The following is a 9,890-nucleotide window of genomic DNA, read 5'->3' on the forward strand; positions in this document are numbered from 1 at the left end:
TATCCAACAGTTCATCTATGAAGACTCCTATGATTCCTCCACTCACTCTTAACAAGGATCCAAATGAAAAGCCTGTAAATATGACTGTTTACAGAGGAATGATCGGCTCTTTGCTCTATCTCACAGCTAGCCGACCCGATATCATGTACTTCACTTGCTTATGTGCAAGATATCAAGCTGAACCTAAGGAATCTCATCTGATTGCTGTCAAACGCATATTCATATATCTTAAGGTAACTCCTAATATGGGTCTTTGGTGTCCTGAAGGTTCAGGTTTTGACCTTATTGGTTATTCGGATAGTGATTTTGCAGGTTGCAAAATTGATAGGAAAAGCACCACTGAAGGCTATCAGCTTCTAGGTGGAAAGTTGGTGAGCTGGACAAGCAAAAAGCAAAATTCAGTATCCACATCAACAGCTGAAGCTGAGTATGTAGCCGCTGGTAGCTGCTGTGCCCAAATTCTTTGGATGAAAAATCAGCTATTGGACTACGATCTTCTGTTTTCAAGGATTTCTATTTATTGTGATAGCACCAGTGCCATTGCAATTGCAAACAACCCTGTACTTCACTCCAAGACCAAATATATTGAGATCCGATATCATTTTATCAGAGATAATGTTATGAATGGTGATATTGAACTTCACTTTGTTCCAACTGAGTATCAACTCGCTGACCTTTTCACCAAGCCTCTTGATGAGACAAGATTTAATATCTTGATCAGCGAATTGGACATGTTGAACATTGAAGATTAACCTTCGGTCATTAAACATCACTCAGTAAGTGAAATGATTCAGTGCTCTATCTCTAACACTGAACTCTTGAGTAAATATATCTATTCTCTCTAAGGTATGATTACTCTTCTCTTTTCTCAACTTAAAACTTTCACTGAAGCTTTCTCTTTTTCAGTGATAAAATGTTTTAAAAGGTGGTCTCAGTGATTCTCTACACTCACCACATCTTCAACTATATCTTTATACTTATCTTAGAAATCTAAATGATCACTGAAACTTTTCTTATCAGTGAACAAAAAGATTTTTAAATGCCAGTTTTAGTGACTCTCTTCACTAAAACCTGATGTCTTAAAACCATCACTGAATATTTTCTCTTCAGTGATAAAATGTTTTAAATAGAGTTTTCAGTATTCTTTTAACACTGAATGACTCTTCATTTTCTTAAAAACTATTTTTGTTTTTTAAAAGAAAATAGTTAATGAATCGTCTTTATGACGACATTCTCTGTTTACTATGAGCGACACTTTGAGATGCGCAAAATGATCTGTCATTACGCTACCTCATTAAATGTCATCCAATCGTGGATGAGAACGTGACATATTTTTCATCATGACCACTTTCCCGAACCATCGTCTTTTCTCTCTCTCATATTACTTCTCTCTCCTCCTACCTATAAATATGAGACTTCTTCTCCACTTTTCTCTTTACGCTTTCAAAATTCTTAGACAAACCTCTGCTAAGATTTCTCCAAAGCAAGAATTCTCTAAATCTTCAAACTTTTTTCCGACCTTTCATCTATATCTTTAAAGGTTAGAATCTTCTTTTCTTCTTAACGTTACAAGAAATGTGTTTAATATGATTAAGAACTTTGTTCTCTTAATACATTAAACTATAAAGGTTTTTAATCATCTCTTTATTAATTATTAATCTTGTTTCTTTATACACATTCTACTTGAAAAACCCTAATCTTGTAAGGATTTTTCAAAAGAAGTTCTTCCTTGATTAAAAACATTTTCTATACTCTTTAACCATAAACTTTTGGCTTATTTCTAACAAACCTGTTTGTTTTACTTCTTATTGATAATAAACAGATGGCTGTCAAGAACGTCAACTTCTCTATTGACGAGATCTCTATCAAGACCAACAACCACATTGCCTTGTTGGAGATACCCTCCACCAAAGCACATTACCAAGAGGCGGCTGACTTCCTCAAGCAGTTGTCCTTAGGTTACGCTCTCAACCATGAGCCGCTCATGGTCAAGGAACTTTTTCAGTAGTTCTGGCGCACTGCTGAGGTTGTCGAAGTCCAAGACGATGCTGGATGCACAATGGAGCAAATCCATTTCACTTTCAACCGCATGGAAGTGAACTTTGGGGTGTCTACACTCTGCTCAGCTCTCCGTCTTCCTAAGTGTCCCTTCGACAGTGAACCCTCCACCACCGAGATCATCAACTTTCTCGACGCCATTGGCTACTAGTGGCCAATGAAGAAGGACTCCAGTGCCCCTCTCAAGTCCTTGACAAAGATTGAGAAAAACAGGATGTCAGCTGTCTGGCAATACCTGTTTTCTCATTTCATCCAATGCATGGGTGGAAAAACTGGAGGTCAGGACCCCGGCCTCTAGGATCGCCTTGATCATAGGAGTATCTGCGATTCAGCGTCGCAATATAAATTATGTTGCGGTCATTTTCGATGACCTGATGCTTAAGCTGAACAAGCACCAGCGAGAAAAGGTGGTGCCTTACACCAGGTTTCTTTCGATGGTATTGACAAAGATCTTCAAGACTCTTTACCCCAAAGAAGGAAACCTTCCAGCTTTCAGGCTTGGATCCAGGATTCTGGATCATAAGCTGAGGGACAGTGATGTGGTACTATCTTCCATTGTGTCCATCACTACCTCTTCTCCTCAGTTGACCATGACAAGAGAAAACCCCCCCCCCCCCCCCCCCCGGTGTATAGCCAAGCTACTAAAACCCCTTCTAAATGACCCTCTCAACCAACTCTTGGTTCTCCTCAAAGAGCCAAGAAAGCCAAAAAGGGGACAACCACGTCTCTAGCTAAGGCCTCTCAAAAGGCTTCAGTTATTGAAACTCGCCTTACCCCCGAGGCATCTTCTGCTCAACCCCCCAGCTCTTTAGTGATTTCCCCCATCACTCAGTGGTACCTTCACCAATCACTTCAGTGACCCAAATCACTGAAAGTGTAAATATCAGCGTCGCCATCGCTGAACACCCACATCTCTTCTCGACCATTTTCTCTTCTCCTCCTTCCTTGGTCTTTACACATGTCGATGATGTATAAGTGACTATCCTTCCTGATACTAAGACGCGCACCACTGGACCTGAGGTTGCTCCTCTCGATGCTCCTCAGCATAAGGATGTCCATCCTCTCGAGGACATCTTTGCTCATGCCAGTGACAATCCTTTAGATGTCACTGAAGGCCCCTCAGGTATTCCATCTTCCTACCCTTTCTTTTCTTATAACCTTGAGCTTTCAGCTCACACTTCTTCTTTTGCAGGTCCTTCTTCGATACATCAGTCTGATGCTCCGGAAGTGGAAGAGGAAGACAGAGAGAAAGATGATGGAGGAGATGAAGATGTCGATGATGACTATGATATGGCATCTGACGTCAAACTTCTCCTTCCTGTCGTTGATAATGTCCTCTGCAGAATCAACGAAGTTCACTAAGAGATGCCCCGTCAAGGCGATCTTGATGTGAACTTCCTTGCCCTCCAGGCGGATGTTCAAGAAGTTCAGAGTCATCTCCTGATTCTCAAAGAAGCTGTTCAAGCCAACACCGACGCCATTGCTGTTCTTCACAGCAGGGCTGACGATGCTCTGGATATCGCTGATCACCAGACTGGTCTTCTTCAACAAATCCTGGATGTTGTCCGTCAACTAGCTCCAGTGATTGCACCCTTTTTCTCTGCCGATGATTGCGCCCAACTCCATGAGACACGTGAGGCAATGACAACTCTAGCCAATGCTTTGCAAAGGCTGGAAGATTCAGTGGTTCTCCAGCGTCAGCGCTTGGACGGACTCTCTAGCAAAGTCTCTGAAGTCTTAGCCAGAGAGGGAGAGATGAGGTCCAATGCTGATGAATCATCCGATGCTGCTCCTACAGCTTCTCAGGCTGTTGGTTCAGTATCATCTTCAGTTGCAGTTGAAGCTGAGGCTCTCAGAGCTGAAGCAGTTGCTGCTCCTGTAATCCTGACCACCGAAGCTGCTCTAGCTGAGGATGTCGATGCCATCCCTAGGGATGATGCGCATACCATCGATGCTGCTGGTGATGATGATGATGATGAAGATGAAGATGATGATGATGATGAAGACGATGATGAACCTACCATTCCAGACACCAGAGATGATCTAGATGGCGACGACAACGATGATGATGAAGATGACTTTACCATCAAGTTCCAGAAACCATCAACTGTCACCAAAGGTGTTACTCTCGGGGATTCCGCATCCCAAGGAGAGCAAAGGCAAGGTGAATCGACTCCATCAGGGAACCAGGACCCCAAGTCGAAAGGCAATGCGATCGCTGAAGAAGGAAACTTGAGGATATTGTTCAATATTCCTCAACAACCTTTGTTTGAAGACTCTACCTCTCAGGTAGTGATCACTTCAACCTATCAGCTTCATATTCCATCAACAACCTGCGGTCAACTGGAGCAGGTACCTGATCAATCCACTTCTCGTACTCCTACCGACCGGCAGATGACTCAGCTGAAGGAGTCACTGGACCATACTAGAGTAAAAATTACTCTTCGTACCTCTAGTGGTGGTGAGTTTGACTTCCTATCTGAAGCTGAAAGACTCGAGGCATTAAGGGCTGAAGAAGAGCTAGAACTTCAAAAGAAACAGAATGAAGATAGCTTGAAGCTGGCTAAGTCACTAGCAGAAACAATCCTTCCCAAGAAAAAGTCCAAGAAAATGGTGAATGTTGTCCAAGCCGAGGCTAAACTTCTTTCGATTGCAGAAGCTGAACGCAAGAAGAACCTGAAGCTGGTGGATAAGAACAAGCAATGGAGCGAAGCAATATTGAAAAAGAGACTCAGTCCCCGCCCAATTATCAGCGTTAGCATCAGCGGACGTTATAAAGACGGTGGAACGCTGGTCTCAATGCTTATCACCAGGGACAATCTTGATGTCGTTACCGAGTACCCTTCCTACCTTGGNAGACACAAGACACTTATCGAGGACACCATCAACGAGCTCATCAAAAGGATGTCCAGGTATGTCAAGGTCCCTGACCGGCCAACTCTGAAGAAAGGTGGGAAGAAGAAACAAAAGCTCTATGATCCTAATGAAGGACCATTCCTAAGGAACGAACATGAAACAAGGTTCTCCTTAGATGAAGTCTGAAGGCTCATAAGAGTACATACATTTCTATGTTGAATCTTGACTTGCCAGATAAGGGTYCCTATACACCCAACTCTGTGCATTTTAAAGCTGAGTTAGGAGTTATATTTCTTGAGTATGAAGGTAAAGTCAGATTTTCAAGAATGTCAGAACTACATCTATGTCTAATGGATCATTTGATTTATCTTTTGCTCTATATAGATGATAGCATGCCTGGAAAAGTCGTAGATCTGAAGATACGAAGGGAATTCCCACGTCGAAGAAAACTTGGTGAAAGTGTACCTGGGTACATAAATCTAAGATCTCTAGATTAATTTCTCTTTGTAACAACTATCCACTTTTCCTTGTAACTTCATGTACTATATCTCCTTTCAGTGATTATATTTATATTCTGTAAGTTCTTGACATGTACTGTAATACTTGTATAATTTTCTATGTTTAATAAAATGAGTATTCCATGTACTTTACTGAAAAAGATCCCTGAAAAAAGTAATAGGGACACAAGTCTATGAGTTCCAGTGTTACCTTTCTCATTTACTTACAATCTATAAGTCAGTGAATAAGCTTTCAGTTTCAGTTTCCGTACTTGTAATTTTCTTAGATATAACTTAAGAAAAATTCCCAAGCTGAGACTGACCAAACTGAAAAAAATCCCAAAATAGTAAAAAGAGATACACTTTGTATGTAACTTTTCCTTACTATTATTTGATAAGATAACCTTCTTTATGTTATCTTGTTATCATCAAATAGGGGGAGATTGTTGATCCTCTCTCAGTGATTTGATGATAATCCCATTTCACTTATACGTTGTATTTATGTTTCTGTATTTTCAGTTCCAGCGATCTTCACTGAGTATGTTCAGTAATCGCTGAAGAACTTGCATTGTAAATCTATCAGAGACAACAATACTTCAAGAAGACAACACTCACACCAAAGAACCTTCAGCAAACGTCGAAGACTTAAACTGAAGATTAGAGACCGGCGAGTACGTGATCTGAAGTGGTACTCAATGATTACAAGCATGTCTACATATGTGTGAAGACTGCTCAAGCTTCAGCGAATGATGATGAGACCTTCAGGTTATTCCAGCATTCAGCGATTAAAGGGAGCTTGCTTAGCACGATTGTTGTTGTCTTGTCCTTGTGCACACAAAACACAAAATCCATACCCCTACGAAAGTTAGTAGGATACGGAGCCGATTAGTCGACTCTTTATCCACCAACTTTAGGTAAGGATGTATGCTCATGAATAGTGTTTTTTGTACTATTCACTGTAGCAAAGAACAAACCTTCCTCTTAAGGCTTGACATGCACTCTAACCCTACCATATTGCATTAAATGAACATTTAATGCACTGAGTATAAATAGAAGTGTTTCTTTCTCCATGCAGAGAGCGTGCAACTCTCTCTCTAACCCTAATTCTTACTTCAAGCATCTTCTAGCTTAAGTAAAGGATCTTCCTTATAGCAACTTATTTTCTTGTATTTGCTAAAGCTTTGTGTGTAATCAAAGATTGTTTAGATAAGTTTTTATTACTTTATCTTTCCGCAAACAATCTTGTAAAATATGTATTGATCTTCTCTATCAATATATATTTTAAATTTGAAAAATACTATGTTTGTATTCATCACCCCTTCTACAAACTATTTCTCTTCTTGTAGACCCTTACGAGACCAACAATTATGATACTGATTCAGAATAGCAGTCTTGATTGGCAAAAATATTTCGAAAAAGACGAATTAATTGGTTAATTATTTADCCTTTTAATTTTTATTCTTTTTGCAGATGTCTAGACCTCCTCCAAGACCAGGAATTCCTTCGAGAAATAATCCTATAACAAGACCTGCTATTAATCAGACTTTTATTAGCCAGACAAGACCAAATTTCCAAGAACGTCTTAGATTTGGAAATAACGAACTAATTGTTTTCCCAAGTTGCAGCAATGTATCTTTCAGGTTGCAGAACCATATCTCTCTCAGCAAAGAAGAACGTTGTCTTGTAGACAATCTTTGGGTAGACTTCGGCAAAAACCCAAAAGACGTTAACTATTTTATTGCTTGTTTAAATGCTTTATCAAAAAAATTTAGTCAGAATGCTAAGCGTTTTAAATTTTATGTTGTGTTCAAGGGAAAAAAGACAGGTTTCTTCCATACTTGGATCGAAGTTCTTGATGCAACTCAAGGATATCCCGGTCCTTTATACAAAGGTTTTAATAATTATGAARAAGCCYTTTCTTCAGCCAGACAGCGTTTAGGAAAGAACTTTTTCGTTTCTCCTTCTCTCAGAAACTATACATAACCCCCTCTAGACTTTTCTGCTTCCAAAGACCCGAGCCATACTCATACTATTTTTTGTGATCATTGTTAGACGATGTCCAAAAACTTTAAAATTATCAATGATGACAATACTCAGCTCAGAAATGAGAAACTTGTTCTTCAAAAACAAGCCTCAATGCTTGAGAGACAAGTTCTTTCTTATTCTCTCAATCAGAACAAAGGCTCATCTTCTGGCCCAATAAAGAAGATTAAGATAGGTGGACATTCTCCAATGAATGTCAATAAAGGTATCATTGAACCTACAAATTCAATGGCTAGTCCAGCTCCACTGGTGGATAGTAAAAGACTTATCAAAATTGGAGACGGCTATGGGATCGCCAAAATCTCAAGAGACACAGAGGAATCTTGGTTCCTCTACTCAAAGCCAGACTCAAAATCAGACTCAAAACCACACCCAAAACCAGAAAAATAAAGATATCTGGAATTCTCTTAGAGAACCTGGAAAACATTTTGATTTCCTTGTTAAATACAACACAACTCCTTCAACCTTTGACCCTTCACCTTCCTATACTAAACCAGATATTTCTGTCCTTACCCAATCCCAAGAAGCTCATCATTTAGACTCCATCCAGCTTGAAAATACCCAAGACCAAAACCAATCTTCACCAAATAATAAAAAAAACAAAAAAGAAGAAAATCAAAAAATCAAAAGTGAAGATTAGGAATAAGATCAATAATATTATTGAAGAAGTGATCAGGAATTTCATTCCTCAGCATACTGAAGAAAAAATTTCAGAAGACACAGTTCCCGAAGACCGTTCAAGCTCTCCAGATCCAGATCAGAAAGGCTATTGTTCAGACGGTGGATACTCTTTTGTTTCAATCGGCAGACATAATCTCAATACCTAGAAGTTCAGAGACAAGACGAATGGTGACAAAAGTATCAATCAAGAAAAAGATTCGTCATAATGCAGAAAAAGACCAGACTCTCAATTTTTGCAGACCGGATAATAAAACGTTGCAGACTTTTTATACATGTTGTAGATTTTTCATAAGACATTGACACGTAAATCCTTCATACTTTCGTGTCATCTTCTCACTTCGAAATGAATCAACATCGAACAACAACACACACATTCACAATACTTCCCAAGATTCCCAACTCTCCTCCATCATTACCATCAACACCATCATCATCACCAAGATTCCTCATTACCATCAACACCATCATCATCACCAAGATTCCTCATCATCCAACCTTTTCATCCTATCTCATTCTCCAATTTCATACGGTGAAAAGAAATCCTACAACAATGTGCTAGCCAACTTCATCATCTTCATCATCTCCATCTCCAAGTTCATCAATATTTCTTCAACGTCAAGATTAATAAAGATTTTAGCCTAAGTAAGTTTTCTTTTTCTTTTCTTTAAATTTTGTATTAGTACTTAAGAGGTCTCCCGAAAGGCAAATCCTTATGGTTTTCTTAATGTAATGTTAGATTTGTAACAACCTTTCCTTGTTTTTTGTATTATAATCTTTAAATAAAATGTTTATGTTTGATGTATTTTACTTTGTTGTGTTAAACTTTTTATTTTTGTTGTGTTAAAAACTTTTATTTTCAAAGAATCAAAGCATTAATTTTGTTAATCTCGAGTGACCTGGAGCCCGGATGTAAGGCCGGAGTGAGCCTTCTTGGCATCCATAAGTGCTGCCGGAAAAAGAGGTTACATCAGTAATGTTCTTGGTTTAATGTTTTTAAAAGTTTGTATTTTTTTTTAAAAAATGTTTGTGTTGGCATGTTAAAAAATCGATTTCTTGATAAACTCGTAAATTACCGGTATTGATCTTGAGTGACCCGGAGCTGTGGACTGAGTTAAGGCCGGAGTGAGCCTATGTTGTCGTCCTTCTTTTCTGCCGAAGAAAAAAATCGTATCAATTTTATACAAGTTTAAAAAGGAATTTAAAAAAAATGTGTTTTTGCATGGATGAAAATTCATGCATTTAACATATAATATTGTTATTGCATGTAAGTGTATGTATGTAGGTATGTATGTATGTATTATGTTGTATGTAATTATTAGCTTTTGCATGTATGATTTTTAAGTTTTCTTTTAACTTTATGTGCTTTTTGCATGTGTGTTTTTAAAGTTTTCTTTTTATTTTATGTGAAAAAGTTTGTAATTTTATGTGTTTTTTTATGATTTTATTTGAAAATGTTTGTAATATTATGTGTTTTTCATGATTTTATGTGAAAGTGATTTGCATGCATGCATGCAAATTATTTTTTCTTATGTGTTTTTATTTTATGTTTGTGTTTTCTAAAGGGAAGATTGTCTGCTTTACTAATGTTATATTTCGGAACACCCTCTAACGGGAGTACCGAGTAGGATCTAAGTTCATTTGTGTCATCAAACTCCTTTATATTTGTCATCTTACTTGCTTTTATGCCATCTTTACAAATGCCATCATACAACCGCCTACCCCCCATTTTAGTTATATATATATATATATATATAT

This window comes from Cynara cardunculus, unplaced genomic scaffold, assembly GCF_001531365.2.
Source record: "Cynara cardunculus var. scolymus isolate 2C unplaced genomic scaffold, CcrdV1 Un_Scaffold_1769, whole genome shotgun sequence".
In the NCBI taxonomy this organism is placed as follows: Eukaryota; Viridiplantae; Streptophyta; class Magnoliopsida; order Asterales; family Asteraceae; genus Cynara; species Cynara cardunculus.